This window comes from Trichechus manatus, unplaced genomic scaffold, assembly GCF_000243295.1.
Source record: "Trichechus manatus latirostris isolate Lorelei unplaced genomic scaffold, TriManLat1.0 scaffold00020, whole genome shotgun sequence".
Taxonomy (NCBI): Eukaryota; Metazoa; Chordata; class Mammalia; order Sirenia; family Trichechidae; genus Trichechus; species Trichechus manatus.
Window position 1 is genome coordinate 17,650,564 of NW_004443956.1, and position 21,407 is coordinate 17,671,970.

The following is a 21,407-nucleotide window of genomic DNA, read 5'->3' on the forward strand; positions in this document are numbered from 1 at the left end:
GGGAACACAAGAGAGAGTCCCTGATGGAGCAGGAGAAGAGTGTGGTGCAGAACTCAAATTCTAGTAAAAAGACCAGACTTAATGGTTTGACTGAGACTAGAGGAACCCCAGAAAGCATGGCCCCCAGACTCTCTGTCAACCCAGAACTAAAACCATTCCTGAGGCCAACTCTTCAGACAAAGATTAGACTCGACTATGGGACATAGAATGATACTCGTAAAGAGTGTGCTTTTAGCTCAAGTAGATACATGAGACTAAATGGGCAGCTCCTGTCCGGAGGTGAAATGAGAAGGCAGAGAGGGTCAGGAGCTGGTTAAATGGACACCGGAAATCAGGGGTGGAAAGGAGGAGTGTGCAAATAGGGTCACATAGCAATGTGTATATGGGTTTTTGTATGAGAGACTAACTTGAATTGTAAACTTTTACTTAAAGTACAACAATCAATCAATCAATCAATCAGTCAATCAATAAATAAATGTAATGCTGTCTATACCCCCCCCTAAAAAAAGTAAGCCTTGAATGATGGGTATAGCTGTAATAATGGTGACTGATGATAACAATGATAATTGTGATGATGATAGTGTTGACAATGATGATGAAGAAAATAAGAAGAAAAAATGGCAATATCTATGATGACAACAACTCTTCTGATTATGATGAAGACAGTGTCAGAGGCGATTACAGTGATGGTAATGATGATGATCCAAGGAGAGCTCACCTTTCTTATTTCTTGGTGAGCCCTTTTTGGGAAACGTCTGCGCTAATTAAAACTCTGGGAGATGCAGGGACAGAGAGTGTGAGCAGTGTGCGTGTGCAGTGCCTCAGATTCTTTGCATCTCATTGTGCACCCTGCTGCATATCAGGAGTGAAACCGTCAAGATTGAAGGCTTTGCTGTTTTAATAGCATTTCCGCTATCTGAATATAAACAGCCTCCAGCCCTTATCCAGCAGAAGAGATCACAGCTGCCAATGCCATCACTAGCTGCAGGCCCTGGCTGGGCTTCTTTAGTGGGGCAAAGGACATCCTGTGATGAACAGATTCCAAACACCATGAGCTGGGAATACAGTTGTAGGTCCAACGGATGTTAGACCTGTCTTCTACCCTGGAAGGAGCTGGGTGACAACCTGGGCCTGTGCTCTTTGGTAGTACAGACAAGGTCTTGACAAGATTGCCAGCTGGTGGTGGCTACTGCTGTTGTGGCTGTATGTGAGGAAAGATTCAGATCCAGGAGAGCTGGGAGACATCAGGCTCCTGCTTTTCTATAGGTGCCTGGCTCCAGTGGCCCCTCAGTCCCACCTGTGGAACACTGACCTACTCATTCTTGTAGACCTGGTGACAAGGATCTGCTATTCCGCATCCTGGATCTGAGGAGATTTTCAGTCAATGGCCTCTCCAAGGAGGAAGAAGGCCATCGTCACCTTCACCTATTAGACAACAAAATGTGTACCTGGTACATTCTGGCTTACAAACACATTAACACAACACAACATAACATAACAGCCTGGGGCTGTTCTAACTGGAGAGGGTGGAGCGGGGCAGGGTAGAAGAGGAGTAGCAGAAAAGGATTGGTGTAAAATGTGTTACCAAAAATAACAGTGAAAAGATAAAACTGTTTAATTCACTTCTGATCCTTGTCAGTATGCACTCGTTTATGCATTTATAAACCCCTGAGGAAGAGCCTTACAGCAGAGAGGATGGTAAATGCAAAAGTCTAAATGCTGGAAGAGCTGTGCTTGTTGGAGGAATAGCAAGGAGGCCAGCTTGGCCATAGTGCGGAATATTCCAGTCTGAGCCAACAGTAATATTAGAGCACTTCATCTTTACAGTGCACACCACACACACACATCCCACCCCAAACGCCTCCACACACACATCACACACACACATACACCACATACAACTTACACACCACACACACACCTCCCATGCCACACGCATACCCACATACACCTCACACCACATACACACCACACACACACACACACACACATCTCACACGGCACAAACCCTACATACACGTAACATACAGACACATGCCACTCATTAGCAAGCCTACCCTAAATACAGCTTCAAGAAATGTGCAGAAAGAAGGGGGAACTCATCCATGCTCCAGGGGCCAGGAGAGGGGGTTTAACTAATGTTCTCATAAATGCCCTCTCTTGGCAGGCTAACGGAATGGAAGTAAAGGAAGAAGCACACCTCTCTAATCCTTGCAAACAGTATTTAGACTTGGGTCTGAAACAGTCGCTCTAAGAATCATGAGGCTGGAAATTAGCAGTGATGTGATGCAATTAGCTTTCCAGTCCCCACACTTAATTGTGTAATAGTATTGGCAGGAGGGCACCAGCATGGTGCAGGCACCTGACAGGTGTTACAGATACACAGATCAATCATCATTCCTGTACAAATGCCTGTGTTTACATCAGGCATCAGCGCAGCTCTGCCTCACTCTGTTAGGAACAGAGATTAATAGCCCAGTCCAGCTAAATCCTGATTTACTTGGCAGGGAGGAGGCACAACTGCACAAGTCTTGACTGAATAATGATACATTTTATATTGTTGATAATTCTTGGTGCATGGAAGCTACCTTATTTGGATCGTGGAGCAGATTTTCCTTTCTATGAATTTTTGAAAAAACAAATGTATGAGATCTTCCTTTAAAAATTATGTTGTGCTTATTCACTGTGATGTTCAAATCATGACTCAGTAGCGCTTGGATGCTGGACCAGAGATTCTCAACTGCAGTGCCGTGAGTTACTTAATATGGCCCTTTAGCCATAGTCTTTGTGATTCCCACACAGTGATTGGTTGGGACCATGCAAATAAGGTGTATGGAGCCCTAATGAGATGTGGTGGTTGGTGTTGTGTGTCGGCTTGGCTAGGCCATGATTCCCAGTGTTGTGTGACTGTCTTCCATTTTGTAATCTAATGTAATTATCCTCCATTTTATGTGTTGTAACTCCTAATATCTATATGTTAATGAAACAGGATTAGTGTGGGGTGTATCTTGAGTCACACCCTTGCAGGAGGGCATGACTCAAGTCCCACTCTTACTCAAGTCATGCCTTTCCCTGCGGCATGGCCTGCATCCAATGTATATGTTGGATGCTCATGCCGGAGGCTCCCTCTCTCTGCATCTGGATCCTGTGTCCGGCTCGTCATTGTCTTATCTTCAGTTCTTGGGACTGGAGCCAGCGGCCTGCTGTCTAACCTGCTGATTCTGGGATTTGCCAGCTTCCACATCCCTGTGGGCCAGCAGCCTGTTGTCTGGCCTATCATCTGACCTGATTTGCCAGCTTCCGCAGCCTTGTGAGCCAGCAGCCTGTCGTCTGGCCTGCTGATTTGGGCTTGTTGGTTCCTATAGCCACGTGAGTCAGGAGAAACCTACGCCTGACCCATGGATTTGGGACTTTCCAACCTCCACAACCATGTGAGACATTTCCTTCATATGGTTCATAAGTTCTGTGATACGTTGCAATGAATTTTGGAACCCAAAGACTGGAGGGAGGGTACTGAGGGCAGGGGAGTAGTTGATGTTAGAGGCGACAGAATGGTACAGCAGCTTGGAGAAGTTGGACATTTGGGACATTGTTAACCTTCACCTCATAGGAACCAGCTTTGTGCTGATCCTGATAAAAGAAATTATTCATTTATCAACCGTAGTAAGCTGTTCATTCAGAGTACTAGGACATTCTTAGTTAAAAAATAATAATAATTGTCATGCATCCTCTTTTGGACTCTGGTTACCACCACTGTGCATCTAAATGGCAAACATGTGGGCTGTGTGCCCAGGAACATGGCCTTTTGTCTCTGAACCCAGTCTGTATGCTGGCCCTGGGGTGTAAAGTGCTCAGGCTGGGCCTAAGGAATCGGCTCACAAGCACCTAAGCACCTGCAGTGGGCATAGCTCTGCAGTAGACTCTGGAGGAACTCAGACTGGAGAACGCAAACCCTCCTGCCATTCAATCCTGGACCCTAGTTGCCCCATGTGTGAGTGAGCTAGTGAATGAGACACATACTGAAACGATATAATGTCATCATAAAACTGTTGAATGACATCTTACATGATATGAGTGGTCTTCATTCTAAAGCAGTCTACATAGAGGATTTTGGCAGGACAATGAGGCACTGTCAACAAGAAAATGTGCTATATTGGGAGCAAGGGGGAATGAAGAGAACAGAATACAAGGAAAAGATTAGTCCAAAGGACTAATGGACCACAGCTACCAAGGCCTCCACCAGACTGAGTCCAGTACAGCTAGATGGTGCCCGGCTACCACCACTGACTGCTCTGACCAGGATCACAACAGAGGGTTCTGGACAGAGCTGGAGAAGGATGTAGAACAAAATTCTAATACACACACACAAAAAGACCAGATTTACTGGCCTGACAAAGACTGGAGAAACCCCGAGAGTATGGCCCCCGGACACCCTTTTAGCTCAGTGGTAAAGTCACTCCCGAGGTTTACTATTCAGCCGGGGATTGGACAGCCCCATAAAACAAAATGGGACTAATGAGGCACAGCAGTCCAGGGACAAGGACTAGAAGGCAGAAGGGGACAGGAAAGCTGGTGATAGGGAACCCAAGGTTGAGTAAGGACAGTGTTGACGTGTAGTGGGGTTGTTAACCATTGTCATAGGGCAACATGTGTACTAACTGTTTAATGAGAAACTATTTTGTTCTGTATTCCTTCATCTAAAGTGAGAATAGCAGCACAACTGGAAGAGCGTAGTCGATGTCACTGAACTGTGCATGTAGAAATTTTTGAAATGGTGTATCGGCTATGTGTATTTTCACCAAAAAAAAAAGGTCGAGAAGGGAGAGAGTTGACATGTTGTGGGGTTGTTAACCAATGTCATAAAACAATATGTGTACTACTGTTTAATGAGAAACTATTTGTTTCGTAAACCTTCACCTGAAGTACAATTAAAAAAAAAGAAAATGTGCCCTACACTCAGGCACCTAGACATTTCAGAAATGATGACTTATCACCTAACCTTCAAAGGCAATGGATTTAGTTTGATTGATTGATTAACCAAAGTGTTAGTCTATCAGACATGAAATCCCTATGGGTCACCTAGTCTAGGTGATCCTCATCTAAATATATGGGGAAGTCATGTGTCAGTCAGGACAGCTAAGTGGATTAGGGATGGAAATTTGCATGTTATTGATGCATCTGGCTAGAGCTCAGCACTCTGTAAGAAGCAGTGTACTAAAGGCTATATCCAAATCTCTGTGACTGCATCTGCATCACAGTTTTTATGTGTGTGTATGTTCCTAGCTAGACGCTAAGCTCCTTGGGCTAGGGAATATGTGTTATTCATTATTATGTCCCCAATTTCTGGTCACACTATGTGCTAAATAAATGCTTATTGAATGAAGGAATGAAAGGAAGTTGGTTAGTTTTCCCTCAGGCAGCAGTAGTTCTCCTTCACATTCCAGGTCACCTCTGGCCAGATGCTGATTGTGGCACTGAATTCCTGTAGTATTTGCTACTCCTCTGATTCTTTGACATTTAATCATACATACTCTTGTATTTTTATTTAACTTCCTTAATATACATATCTTATTCCTAACTTCCACCACCTGTCTGTCAGTTTGTCTTACTGTGGTGGCTTGCGTATTTACTGTGATGCTGGAAGCTATGCCACCAGTATTTCAGATACCAGCAGGGTCACCCATGGTGGACAGGTTTCAGCAGAACTTCCTAACTAAGACAGACTAGGAAGAAAGGCCTGGTAATCCATTTCTGAAAATCAGCCAATGAAAACCTTGTGAATCACAATAGCATATTGTCCAGTATAGTGCTGGAAGATGAGCCACCTAGGTTGGAAGGCACTCAAAATACGCAATGGACTCAAGCATACCAATGATTGTGAAGATAGTACAGGACCAAGCAATGTTTCGTTCTGTTGTACTTGAAGTCTCCAGGAGCTGGAGCTGACTCAGTGGCAACTAAAAACAACATCCCCAATTTTAAGTATCCTAAAGGAATACAATATATTGTCTTTGTAATCCCTTCCACCCTGAATAGCACATAGTAAACTATCAGTGGTAAGTTTTAGACAAATGAAGTTGGTTGAAGTCACTCTGGATTTTAAATAGGATTCTAGATCTGATGTAGACTAAACCGAGCCCATACCTGGACATTATACCTTTCCCCTGTGTCTGGATAGGCTCCAAGAATGGAAGAGTTAAACCCCTCTGGATAGTTCAGACCGGCCTCCCAGACCCAGGTGAACGGGCAGGACAGGCTTATAGGGAACATCATTCACATTTGAAAGACCTTGTGTTTTTTTAACCCCAATTGTTTAACTGATTTATTTTGGTATTGATATTAAAGATTTTATTTTATGTGGGTTAAATTAAAAATAAGCATGTAATTTGGGGTATTACTAAAACAAATGTGAATTAAGTATTTGAAAATTACTATCACTCTGCTCTTTTCTCATTGCTTTCTCTTCCCTGCTCCACTCGTTCCCCTCAGTTTTCTCTCTTTCCTGCTGCTTTCTTCCTCTCTCTTGTCTCTTATTTTCTTCTTCTTTTTCCTGCACTCTCACTGGCCCTTTCTTCTCCTCATGCTTCCTTTCTGGGATTACCTATTTCTGCTGTGCTGTAGGGAGAAGCCCTGGACTTAAAAACAGGAGGCTTGGGTGCTACTTTCTATTTCGACCTTGAGCAAGATCAGGAAACTCTCTGGGCTTCAGTTTTCCCATCTGTAAAGGGAGTGAATGAGCTCAGCTCTTAAAGACCACCCATTCTAGGATTACAAACTGTAAGATTTTTATAAATGTAATGTTATTCTTTCTCCACTGTTAAACTGAGTTTAAAAACATCTCTGTTGGGTGATGCTTTCTATAACGCTGCCCAGGAGGTGAATAAGAACAATACCACCCGTTTGCTAAGTGAAAAAGCTCTTGTCTTCTCGCAGCATATTCAGTAGAGGGAAAAAGTAAGGCAGGTGGAAGCAGGGATGGACTTTATTTGCAAATGAGGCTGTGCTGCATTATTATTATTATTATTATTATTATTTACCATAATATGCTTAATAGGTTCTGACATCCAAGTGGAGTTTGCACTTAAGAGTATTTTTCTTTGTACATAAAAACCCTGATGGCACATTTATTACAGTGTGGTGCTTTTCCCAGGATCAGCTGTTCATTTTAGTCGTGAAAAGGAAAAGGACTTTTGACTTAAGTTACAAAAACTGTTCAAGTAAAACTGTTCAGTTTTTCCTTCATGCTTTTAGTGAGAAGTGCCTCGAGTGCCTGCTACTTGCTGCGTGCTGAGTTAGGTGCTGAGAGGAATGTAGGGAGGAGCTAATACCTGTGTGCAGGAATTTACGTTCTGGCCAGCGAGAGAGTATCCTCGGCACCACGGTGTCGTCGTTGTTGTTGGCAGTTAGCTGCCTGGAGTCAGCCCTGCAAGAATTATAACCCTCAACCACCAATGCCTCATACGGTGTCCTTAGCACTGTTAATTATAATGACGTTTGTGATGGTTAATTTTATGTGTCAGCAGTGGTTTGGCAGACACTGGACTGGTTGCTGTTCCTCAATGTAATATAATGTAATCACTTCCCGTGATGTGATCTGATATAATCAACCAGTCAGTTGAAAGGGGAGTTTCCTTGGTGGTATGGCCCGCCTCCAGAATATAAATGGATGTTCTGGCAGAGCTCACTCTCTCTCAACCCTACACTCTTCTCGTCACCTGACCTACAGATCTTGGGATGTAAGCCTGCAGAAATCTCCAGCCTGCTACCTGACCTGTAGATTTTGTATTTGTCAGCCCCCCTCAATCCCGTGAGCCAGCAGAGGTCTCCTGACCTATGGATTTGGGACTTTTCAGCCCCCACCATTGGATGAGCTGTTTCCTTGAAGTAAATCTCTCTCTCTGTCTCTGTCTCTTTCTCTCTCCCTCTCTGTCTTTCTCTCTCTATATATGTGTGTGTGAATATACCTATATGTGTCTCACTGGTTCTGTTTCTTTAGAGAATCCTGACTAAGGCAATATTCAAGCACAGTTTCAAGAAAACTTTAAAGGACGGTCATGCTGTCTTTATATCCACTCTATATGAACGTGTCAAACACTGGCATGACGTAGATTAACAACTGGAACACTTTTGGAAGAAAATGGATATTGAGCTGGGCATTAAAGAAAAAGTGCATTATAGCACATTGTAGTACAAGAGAGAATTCGAGAAAAAGTATTCTGCAGACAAGAAGTGGCATTACCTACATGAAGGAATCATTGAAGAGACAATGCCAACACTCAAGAGTCAGCCATCTTGTGAAGAGAGCCTTAGAATGAATAGCCCTTAAACACCAACCAATGGATCTCCACAAATAGACAAATCATACAAATCTGAGCAATTTTTGGAAAAGAATAGAATACAGCTTTACTTGAGATAAAATCAATTTTTTTTTTCAGATTTTTGAGAGCATAAGAAATTTATTTTTACAGATCTGTTTGCTTTATTTTAGGAAAATCTAAATTATGAAGTAGAAAAAAGGTCAGTAAGGTGTTTGTGAAGTGATTATTGGCTAATGCTGCCATAAGGTGATTATTTAATGAACTGTCTATCATTAAATTCTAAAAGTAGCCAAGGAGTAGCCTATTGTTGTCGGCTGGCGAGTTGGCCTTGACTCATGGCGACCCCATGAACAATAGAAAAAAATGTTGTCCAGTCCTGCACCATCCCCATGATCAATTGTGTTATCAGACTGTTGTGATCCATAGGGTTTTCATGGGCTGATTTTTGGAAGTAGCTTGTCAGACCCTTCTTCCTAGTCTGTCATTGTCTAGAAACTCCAGTGAAACCTATTCAACATCATAGAAGCACGCAGGCCTTCACTGACAGATGGTGGCTGCACATGAGTTGCATTGGCTGGTAGTTGAACCGAAAGTTGGGCTGGCTTGAGCGCAGTGAGGGAGAGAGAAAAAGAGAGAGAGTGTGGTATGCAGCAGGAATTGTGAGTATACGTAACTCATGGACCACTACCTAACGAAATACTCTAATAGTAAAGAAAATTACGAAGTTGGGAGTTTTCTTCTGTTTAGACTTCTACTAAAACAGCTAGATATGTTAAATCTAGACCAAAATCAGGACCAAATTATTGGCTAATATTGACTATTAATGTATGAAAATTTGCTTGCATATTCCAAGTACACTTAAATTTTAACTCCTGAATTTCATACCAAGGAACATAGCTTAAGTCAACACTTCATAAGGTAAAAACCATTTTATAAGGTTAAAAAAAAAAAAAAACACACACACAGAAAAAAACCCCATTGATTGAAACAATCTAACACTGAACTTCTGGATTCAAACTATGTGGAGTGAAACCACTAAGGAGATTTGATTTTTTCAGCTGCTGTTTGTTGCAGACTCTCTTTAGCCGTGGCATGTGTCCTGGACACCCTGACATTAGCATGGCTAGATCATTGCTCAGTCCCCACTGCCAGCCCAAGTTGACGGTACATCATTGGTGTCACTGATTCCAATGACAAAACATTGGTGCATGAAATTAACAACATTATGAATAGATTACAGCAACTCCCATGACAAAAGGCTGTCGTTATCCCCTGGAAACAATTGTACACAATTTCAGTTAAGTCTTGCCAAATACCTCTGTGTAGTGAGAGAAAGGATCTAACAACAGACAAGATACAATGCTTCCTTTTTAATGACTGGAACTCAGCTTGACTGGTTGTGACTGGGGATGGACTAGCACAGCCTGAATGCATCTTTAAGTAGCTGAGGATGCCCAAGGAATTTGATAGTCTGTTTGTTTTTTGCCGTGGTGCTTCATACCATTGTTAATATTAGTTTTCTATGGTGCTATATGGTATATCAATCTTTGTGACCTTATCATGAAACCAACACCTTTATTGCGATGATTAGTGTTACTGTGGACTCTGGAATAGAGGGGCTAAGTGGTGTGAGGAGAATAGCTCCCCATTTCCCTTTATAAGATATCCCACAACTGTGAGTTTGAGCACCTTATTCTAGGGATGACAGTACACACTGTGAATGTAACATAGTGCTAATCTAGGGGTGATGATACACACCATGAATGTGACATAGTGCTAATCTAGGGGTGATGAGACACACCATGAATGTGACATAGTGTTGTTATTCTAGGCGTGATGATACACATCATGAATGTGACATAGTGCTAATCTGGGGTAATGATACACACCGTGACTGTGACATAGTGTTGTTCTAGGGGTGATGATAGACATCGTGAATGTGACATAGTGCTAATCTAGGGGGGACAACACACACCATGAATGTGATACAGTGTTATTCTAGGGGTGACGATACAGACCATGAATGTGACACAGTGTTATTCTAGGAGTGACACACCATGAATGTGACATAGTGCTAATCTAGGGGTGACGATACTCACTGTGAGTGTGACATAGTGCTAATCTAGGGGTGACGATACTCACTGTGAGTGTGGCATAGTGCTAATCTACGGGTGACGATACACACCATGAATGTGACATAGTGCTAATCTAGGGGTGACGATGCACACCATGAATGTGACATAGTGTTATTCTGTGGGTGACGATGCATACCATGAATGTGACATAGTGTTATTCTAGGGGTGATGATACACACCATGAATGTGACATAGTGTTATTCTAGGGGTGACGATACACACCATGAATGTGACATAGTGTTATTCTAGGGGTGATTATACACACCGTGAGTGTGACATAGTGCTAATCTAGGGGTGATTATACACACTGTAACTGTGACAGTGTCCGTCTTGCTGCCAAGGTCTTTATATAGCCATGCATACTTGCAAATAGGTGCATACTGTGGACTACCAGAAGAAGGAACAAATCTGTCTTAGAAGAAATACTACCAGAATGCTCCTTAGAAGCAAAGATAGCAAGAGTTTTGCTTGCTTACGTTTTTTGTTTTTTCATTTTAAACAATATTCAAGTTTATTAAACATATAAAAAAAAGTATTATAAAATGTTTAACTTTCATCAGCTTCAAGGTTTATGTTGCTCCCAAGTTTTGGACATAACTGAACTTTCAAATCTGCTAACGCCCGCTGAGTTGATTCCACTCTGGATTCTAAGGCATCAATTTCTTCTTGCAAATTTTGCTTTGCTTCTTCTAACATTTCTTGTGTTTCCTCTTGAGAATGGCTAATGAAAACATCACCAACTTGATAAGATATCATTAAGCAGCCATCATCTGCCAGCATGATGTCACACAAGCATCTTCTAAATTTGGACATTGTTTCTTTTTTATGTCTATTTTTTTCCTTTAGCTCTGTGATTCTACTCATATTCCATGCAAAATTTCTTTGTCTTTTGTTGGTCTTCAAAAGTAACATTGACATCTTCTGCAGCTGCCTTCTTCATGGTGGCCGCCAGTTTGGGCTGGCTTGCTTACTTTGAACACATCATCAGGAAAGACCATTCACTAGAATAGGACATCATGTTTGGTAAAATGGAGGGTCAGTGAGAACGAAGGAAAGCCTCAATGAGATGGATTGACACAATAACCACTACAATGGGCTCAAACATACCAAGGATCATGAAGATGGCGCAGGACTGGGTAACATTTCATTCTGTTATACATAAGGGTTCCATGAGTTGGGGCTGATTCAATGGCAACTAACAACAACAACATTGATGCCTTGATAGAGAACTGGGCTATCTCCACTCTGTATAGTGCAAAATCAAGAGCAAAGAAGGTCTGTTAAAGTACCACCATTCAGTGGTGAAAAGGAGCCCTGATGGTGCAGTAGTTAAAGCAATCAGCTGCTAACTGAAAGTTTAGCAGTTTGAAACCACCAGTGGCTTCATGGGAGAAAGATGTGGCAGTCTTCTTCTGCAGAGATTTACAGCCTCAGAAACCCTATGGAGTTGCTGTGAGTCAGAATCGACTCAATAGCAATGGGTTTGGTTTGGTTTTGGTTTATTCAGTGGTGAAGCTACAAAGTGTTTTCATATTGTTTACCTCATTCATTTCACAAAATAACCACATGAAGTTAAAAGAGTAGATGATAATATGTTTATTTTAGATATGAAGAAAATGTGGCTCAGGGTATTAAGTGAAAATTAGTGTCAGAGCTGAGGCAACAGCCATGTCTTCTTCCTCAGCCAATTCTTGCCACTTGAGAGTGACCTCTACTTGATACAGAATAAAATGATTGAATCTGCAGTCCAGAATTTTCTCTTCAGTCCACCCTTTTTGGCAAGGGTTCATCTCTGGTACAGCATTTCAATCCTGCTCCTCTCTGTAGGATCAAACATTTTATTTGCAAAACTATCTCATGGATGGGCTCTACAAACTCATTGCTGTCTGGTCAATTCCAACTCATAGTTACCGCATGTGTGTTAGAGTAGAACTGTGCTCAGTAGGGTTTTCAATGGCTGATTTTTCGGAAGTAGATCAGCAGCCGTTTCTTCTAAGGTGCCTCTGGCCAACTGTTGGGTTAGTAGCCAAGGACTTAACTGTTTACTCCACCCAGGGTCTTTGGATAGTCTAGACCCTCCCAAAGCTATCGTGCTACTTTTGATGAATTCCATTTTTGCCAGAGTTTGGGGGGGGGACTATGAACTTTTTTGAATCATGTTCCTTTTACTTTTTTAAAAATCTTGTTCCAAAGACAACTTCCTAAATTAATAATAACTAGCACTTTTAACTGCTTTATATGGTCAGATACTATGTCAAAAACTCTATGGGCATGATCTCATTTAATCCTCACTAGAAAACTATGAAGTATCTTTTAGAATTTACCTCCATCTTACTTGTGAGGAAGCCAAGGCTAAGAGGAGTTCAATGAAATGCCCAAGGTCATTCAGCTGGTCATTAGGGAAAGCCAAGTCTCAAACCCGGTATACTCTGTTTCAAATCCTGCATTATGTTTTTAAGGTCAAAGGAACATTTGGTTTGTTGTTTTTTTAAATCATGAATTATTTATAAATGCAATGTCCTGAACGCTCCGATTTAACAAGTATGGTCTGTCCTGGTGACGGTGCCTGTGCATTGAGAAGATGAGCATCTGGTGCTCGCGGGGGGCCTGTTTTAAAACACGTCAGCTAGGCCAAGTCAGTTGATCTTGTTGTTGCACTCGTCTGTTTAATTCCTGATTTGTTTCATCTGCTTTTATTTTTAACTCAATTACTGAGTGAAGAATGTTGAAATCTCTAACAGTATCTGTAGATTTGTCTAGTTCACTTTTTAGTTCATCAAGTTTTGATTACATATGGAAGCTCTGTCATTAATACACACACTTAGGATTTTTATGTTTTCTTGATGAATTGACCCTTTCATCATTACAAAATGTCCCTAAAAGTATTCCCTTATCCCTGTTAATATTTCTTGTTCTGCAGTCTACTTTGATATTGATAAAGCCACTGCAGCTTTCTTTTGATTAGTGTTTGTATGGTGTAATTTTTCCATCCTTTTACTGTTTTTCTTTTTTTATTTTCCTTTTTTTTAAATTCTCTTGACTGCTTATTTAATTCACGAATAGGTTGTGGTGTGTAGATGAAAGGGATTACTGAGGGAAGGGATTTCCTTTGGTTATTTTCCATTGCCACATGTAAGAAAAGTCCTTTAGTTCCCTAGAACACAAACACTTGAGGAATCAAAGAGTGTATGTTCTTTGCAAATGGTACTGTTCACTCATTCAAAGAGTGTTTATTAAGTGCCTACCATGGTGAGGGTGACTTTGCAGTCTGGTCGTGGGTGAGTCATCTTTTACTCTTAACCTCTCCATATCTTTATGTTTAAGGTGGGTTTCTTGTAGATAGGATATAGGTCTTGATTCCCCTCCCCCCGCAAATCTGACAGTCTCTGACTTTTCAAACAGAATGTTTAGACAAGGGATCAGCAAACTATGGCCCATGAGCCAGTCCATCTCACTGCCTGTTTTGTAAAGTTTTATTGGAAAACAGCCATAGCCATTTGTTTGCACGTTGTCCATAGCTGCTGGTGCACTACAAAGGTTGTTGTGACAGAGACTGTATGGCCCACAAGGCCTAAAATGTATATTATTGGTCCCATCACAGAAAATATTTGCTGATATCTGGTTTAGACCATCACAGTTAATGTAATTCTTGATATGATGTGGTTTAAATCTAACATATTGCTATTTTTTTTATGTCTCCCATCTGATTGTTTATTCCATTTTTTTCTATCCTGTTTTGATTAGTTGAGTGTTTTTTTTTTTTAGATCATACCATTTTATTTTCACTCTTGGATTATTAGCTGGATATCTTTGTTTTACATTTTAGTGGTTGTATACTAGGGTTTACAGTGAGCATCTTTAACTTATCATAGTCTATCTTGAAATGATACGATACCACTTTAGGTTCAGTGTAAAACCTTTACGATAGTTATTCATCCATTTATCTATATCATCCTGCTATTTTGTCATGCATTTTATTTTTACATATGTTATAATCCTACAATACATTGTTATTATTTTTAATTTAGGAAATCAACTACCTTCAAAACTGATTAAAATAAGAAAATAACTTTATATTTACCTGTATATTTCTTCATTCTTAGTTCTTTTTGTAGATAAAGGTTTCCTCTGGCATCATTTTCTTTCTGCCCGAAGAACTTTGTTCAACATTGTAATGTTACTCTGCTGGCAATGAATTCCTCTGCTTTTATTTCACTTTATTTTTTTAAAAAAAAATATATATTTTGCTGGGTAAAGAATTCAGGGTTCCCAGATTTTCTTTTCTTCCCCTTCTTAAACGTGTCATTTCATTGTCTTCGGACTTGCATAGTTTCTGAGGACGACTCTATTCCTGTTTGTTCCTCTGTGTGTACGTTTCTCTTTTATCTGCGTGCATTCACCGTTTTATCTTTATCTTTGGTTTTCAACAGTTTGAATAAGATGTGCATGAATGTAATTTTCTTTGTGTTTAGCCTATTTGGGGTTCCGTGAACTTCATGTTTCATTTGTCTATCCTTACATAATACCAAACTTTTCAATTACTATAGCTTTATGATCAATCTTTACAGCCAGTCTTTCCTTCTAATTCTTTTTAAAAGTTTGGCGATTATTTGCCCTTTACTCTTCCATATGAATCAGAAATCAGTTTGCAAGTTCCATTAAAATTTCTGTGGGCATTTTTATTGAAATTGTATTGAAGTGAGATACTAATTTGGAGAGAACTGACAATTTCATCATGTTGAATTATCCCATCCTGGAGTATGGTATATAGCATAAGTAGGTAGATCTTTTAAGTCTTCTAATAAAATTTTATAACATTCATCATAAATGTCTTAAATATATTTTACAATCATTATTTTTATCTTTTTGAAATAGTGTAATTTAGTTCTTTCTTTTTGGTCACACTTTACATTGGTTGTTGCCGATGAATTGAAATGCTTTTTGTTATTGTTAGTGCAGAACCAGCACTGTTGTTGTTGGTAGTTGCTGTTACGTTGATTCCAACTCATGGCAACCCCATGTGTGCAGAGTAGAACTGCTCCATAGGGTTTTCAAGGCTGTGGCCTTTCAGAAGCAGATCACCAGGCCTGCTTTCTGAGGCTTCTCTGGGTGGGTTTGAACTCACCTTGAAGACTAAGGTGCACCTGACCCAAGCCATGGAGTTTTCAGTCGCTTCATATGCATTCGACAGCTGGACAATGAATAAGGAAGACGGAAGAAGAATTGACACGTTTGAATTGTGGTGTCAGCAAAGGACATTGAATATACCATGGACTACCAAAAGAACAAACAAATCTGTCTTGGATGACGTACAGCCAGAATGCTCCTTAGAAGCAAAGATGGCGAGACTACGTCTTATATACTTTGGACGTGTTGTCAGGAGAGATCAGTCACTGGAGAAGGACATCATGCTTGGTAAAGTACAAGGTCAGTGAAAAAGAGGAAGACCCTCAACAAGATGGGTTGACACAGTGGCTGCATCAGTGGGCTCAAGCATAACAATGTGAGCATGGTGCAGGACTGGGCAGTCTTTCGTTCTGTGATACATAGGGTTGCTATGAGTTGGAACCAACTCAATGGTACCTAACAACAACAGCAACAATAAATGGGTGTTGTATTTTCAAAAAATTTCTTTTTCTGTACATATAGAGATGACCATATTTTTTTCTTTTTGTTTAATCCATTACATAGTGGTTTACTTAAATAAAATTTCCCATGTTAAACCAACCATTATTGTATTTCTGAGATAGACCATATTTGAATATAATGTTTGTATTTTTAATATACACTGCTGGATATGGTTTGAGGGGCTTTCTTTTTCATAAGTTATATAAGCAAGGAGGTCTATGTTCCATCTGGATTTGATACTCTTATGGTGCATTTAGTCTTTTTAATCTACTGTATCAGTTTCTTTAATGGTTAGAGTTCTCTTCAGGTGTATTTCTTCCTGAGTCAATTGTAGTATTTGTTCAGAAAACTGTCAATTACGTTTAAGTTTTCAAAATCATTGTTATAAAATTGTTCACATACTTTTAGTGACATTTTCCTAATGTTTTATGTTTTGTGCATCATTCCTGATATACTGTGTCCCTTTTCTGTTTTGATCTTAATGAATTTTGGCATAATTTTGCATGTTTGTATTATTTCCAAAGAACTATGTTTTGTTTTTTATTTTCTCTTTTCATCTTTGTTTCCTCTTTCATTAATTTATGCTCTTATTGTTTCCTTCCTTTCACTATCTTGGTTTGCACTCTATTTTTTAATTTTTTAGATGAAATTTTAGCAAATTAATTTCAATCTTCTCTTGGTGTGAATATCTATTATTTTAGCTACATCTGAAGTTCTTGATATGGACTGTTTAGTTGTCATTCAATTCTAAATATTTCATATTTTACATTTCATTTCTTACCCATGCATTATTTAGTTTCCAAATACATGCATGCTTTTCCCCTTAGCTATATGTTATGATTCTTAATTCTAGTGCTGAGCAATCAGTGAGTGTAGCTTGTCTCAGATAAATTGTAGGTTTATATTTGCAACTTTGTAGGCCTTCTATCTGATCAGCTTTCATAACAATGACTAATTTCTCACTGTTGAGGCAGATTTCTAAAATTGTTCATTAGCTTGTTAATTGTATTGTTGAACTCTTCTCTATTTTTACTAAATTTTAGTCAGCTGACCTGTCATCTTTTGAGAGTAATATATTAAAAATCTTACAAGTTTTGCTTTATGTATTTTGGTGGTATGGTATTAAGCACAAGTGTAGGATCGTTATAGCTTCCTGATCAATTGTTCCTTTTTAGGATTAACTAATCACTTTCTCTACTGCAGTGGTTAAGAGTTACGGCTGCCAACCAAAAGGTCGGCAGTTCAAATCCACCAGCCACTCCTTGGAAACCCTATGGGTCAGTTCTACTCTGTCCTGTAGGGTCGCTGTAAGTTGGAATCGAGTCTACAGCAATGGGCTTGGGCACTCTACCCCAGCAAAGAGTTTTTTTTATTTTCTCAGAGTCCTATTAAGCTGGTGAGAGTATAATCACACTAGTTTTCTTTTGGTTATCATTTGCCTGGAATGACTTTACCTAGCTCTTACTTGGCACCTTTCTCTGCCCTTATACTTTAATTATGTCTTTTCTAAATTGCATATATTTTCAAAATCTAATTTCAAAGTTTACTCTATTTATATTTATTATGATTATTGATAAAGTTTGACTATTCCTAAAATTTTATTTCATTTTTTCTACATACCGTGCTTTTTCCTCGCTTCCCTTTTTACCTCTTAGTGCATTTTTGATTAAGTATTCTTTATTGCTGCTCTCCTCTCCAGTCATCCCTGCACGCATTTCATGCGTTACTTCTGTCTTGAACTACAATTCCATCTTGTTTAACCTCATTATTGGTTGATACCACCATGCTCCTTTGGCTTTAGCTACACATTCAGTGGTTGGTTTCCCCATGAATATCACCTGCATTTCGCTCCTTCCTTCTAGGCTTAGTCTCCTCTAGTAGCCATTTCAGTGAATGTCTGTGACTGATAAAGTCCTTCATATCTCTATTTGGCCACCACCTCTAGATAGTAGGTTAGCAAAAAATGTATGTCGACAGTTTCTTCCTTTCCTTTTTGATTTTCTTCTTGCTTCTATTGTTGCTGATAATAATCCTGCATGCGATCTAACTTTTGTTGGAAATCTGTCTTGTCTTCCTGATGACTTTTAAGCACTTCCTGCGTTTTCACTGTGGTTTATCGGTGTGTAGATTTATTTTTCTTTATACTGCTCCTGATTTGCTAAACTTCTTCCGTTTCAGGAAACATGTTTTAATTTTAAATAAATTTTTATTCATATGTACTTTAGTCAAAGAAAAAACTTTTCATGTAGTCTTTCTCTTCTTTCCTTTTAGAATCCCTTCTGTGTATATTGGACCATCTTATTGTATTTATGTATTTTGTTTAAAATTTTTTTTTATTGTACTTAAGATGAAGGTTTACAGAGCATACTAGTGTCTCACTAAACAGTTAATACACATATTGATTTGTGACATCGGTTGCCAACCCCACGACGTGTCAACACTATCCCTTCTCGTCCTTGGATTCCCCGTTACCAGCTTTCCTGTCCCTTCCTGCCTTCTCATCCTTGCCCTTGGGCTGGTGTGCCCATTTAGTCTTGTTTAGTTTTATGGGCCTGTGTAATCTTTGGCTGAAGGGTGAACCTCAGGAGTGACTTCATTACTGAGCTATAAGAATGTCCGGGGGCCATGCTCTCAGGGTTTCTCTAGTCTCTGTCAAACCAGTTTAAGTCTGATCTTTTTTTGTGTGTGTATGTGTGAGTTAGAATTTTATTCTGCATTTTTTTCTCCAGCTCTGTCCAAGCCCTCTGTTGTGATCCCTGTCAGAGGAGTTGGTAGTGGTAGCCAGGCATCATCTAGTTGTGCTGGACTCAGTCTGGTGGAGGCTGTGGTAGTTGTGGTCCGTTAGTCCTTTGGACTAATCTTTCCCTTGTGTCTTTGGTCTTCATTCTCCCATTCTCCATATGGGGTGAGACCAGTGGAGTATCTTAGATGGCCGCTCACAAACTTTTAAGACCCCAGACGCTACTCACCAAAGTAGAATGTAGAATATTTCCTTTATAAACTATGTTATGCCAGATGAGCTAGATGTTCCCTGAGACCATGGTCCCCACAGCCGTCAGGCAAGTAATTTGGTCCCTCAGGGAATTTGGATGTGTCTATGGAGCTTCCGTGAGCTTGCCTTGTACAAGTTGTGCTGGCTTCCCCAGTATTATGCATTGTCTCACCCTTCACCAAAGTTACCACTTACCTATTGTCTATTAGTGTTTTTCCCTCCCACCCTTCCCTTTCCTCGTAACCATCGAAGATTGTTTCTTTTTGTGTGTAAAACTTTTCATGAGTTTTTATAGTAGTGGTCTCATACAGTATTTGTCCTTTTGTGATTGACTTATTTCACTCAACATAATGCCCTCCAGTTTCATCCATGTTGTGAGATGCTTTGCAGATTCATCATTGTTCTTTATTGTTGTGTAGTATTCCATTGTGTGTATGTACCATAGTTTGTTTATCCATTCATCTGTTGATGGGCATCTAGGTTGTTTCCATCTTTTTGCTACTGTGAACAATGCTGCAATGAACATGGCTGTGCATATGGCGATTTGTGTGATGGCTCTTATTTCTCTAGGATAATTCTTAGGAATGGGATTGCTGGATCATATGGTATTTCTATTTCTAGCTTTTTAAGGAAACACCATATGGTTTTCCAAAATGATTTTACCATTTTACATTTCCACCAGCAGTGCATAAGAGTTCCAATCTCCCCATAGCCTCTCCAACATTTGTTATTTTTTGTTTTTTGGGTTTTTTTTTGATTCGTGCCAGTAATGTTGGGGTGAAATAGTATCTCACTGTGGTTTTGATTACATTTCTCTAATGGCTAGTGATCACAAGCATCTCCTCATGTATCTGTTAGCTGCTTGAATGTATTCTTTGGTGAAGTGTCTATTTATTTCCTTTGCCCATTTTTTAATTGGATTATGTATCTTTGTGTTGTAGAGGTGTTGGATTTTCCTGTAGATTTTAGAGATTAGAACTTCGTTGGATTTGTCATAGCCAAAAATATTTGCCCAATCTGTAGGTTCTGTTTTCACTCTTTTGGTGAAGTCTTTTGATGAGCATAAGTGTTTAATTTTTAGAAGATCCCAGTCATCTAGCTTATCTCATGGTGTTTGTGTATTGATAGTTATGGTTTGTATCCTGTTAATGCTGTGGATTAGGGCCTCCAGAGTTGACCCTATTTTTTCTTCTATGATCTTTATAGTTTTTTGTTTTATATTTAAGTCTTTGATCCATTTTGAATTAGTTTTTGAATATGGTGTGAGGTATGGGTCCTGTTTCATTTTTTTTGCAGATGGACATCCCGTTTTGCCAGCACCATTCGTTAAAAAGACTGTCTTTCTCCATTTGATGGACTTTGGGCCTTTGTCAAAGATCAGGTGACCGTAGGTGGATGGATTTACATCTGGGTTCTCAATTCTGTTCCTTTGGTCAGTGTGTCTGTTGTTGTACCAGTACCAGGCTGTTTTGACTACTGTAGCTGTATGGTAGGTTCTGAGGTTAGGTAGTGCAAAGCCTCCTACTTTATTCTGCTGCTTCAATAATGCTTTACTTATCCGTGGCCTCTTCCCTTTACATATAAGTTAATGATTAGTTCTTCCATCTCTTTAAAGAATGTTGTTGGTATTTGGACCGGAATTGCATTGTATTTATAGATTGCTTTGGGTAGAATTGACATTTTCACAATTGTCATGGATTGAATTATGTCCCCTTAGAAATGTGTGTATCAATTTGTCCCAGCCATGATTCCTGGTATTGTGTGATTTTCCTATATGTTGTAAATCCTGCCTCTATGATGCTAATGAGGGAGGATGGGTGGCAGTTGTGTTAGTAAGGCAGGACTCAATCTACAAGATTGGACTGTGTCCTGAGGCAATCTCTTGAGATATGAAAGACAGAAGTGAGCATAGAGACAGGGGGACCTCATACCACAAAGAAAGCAGTGTCAGGAGCAGAGCGTGTCCTTTGGACCTGGAGTGCCTGCATGGAAAAGCTCCTAGTCCAGGGGAACAGTGATGAGAAGAAGGCTGACAGAGAAATAGCCTTCCTCTGAAGCTGATGCGCTGAGTTTGGACTTTTAGCCTACTTTACTGTGAGGAAATAAACTTCTCTTTGTTAAAGCTATCCACTTGTGGTATTTCTGTTATAGCAGCACTAGAAGACTAAGACAACAATGTGTAGTCTACCTATCCATGAGCATGGTATGTTTTTCCATTTATGTAGATCTCTTTTGGTTTCTTGCAGTAATGTTTTGTGGTTTTCTTTGTATAGGTCTTTCACATCACTGGTTAGATCGTTCCTAAGTATTTTACTTTTTTAGGGGCTATTTTAA

General features: G+C 39.8%; 1 protein-coding gene and 1 pseudogene across 2 annotated transcripts in view; one reads left to right on the forward strand and one right to left on the reverse strand.

Annotated features, from left to right (window-relative positions):
• The window catches only part of DPP6 (dipeptidyl peptidase like 6), a 1,059,737-nt gene that overhangs the window by 643,833 nt on the left and 394,497 nt on the right, over positions 1 to 21,407 (forward strand). The window lies entirely within an intron of this gene.
• LOC101341560 (prefoldin subunit 4 pseudogene) lies at positions 11,000 to 11,399 on the reverse strand (annotated as a pseudogene).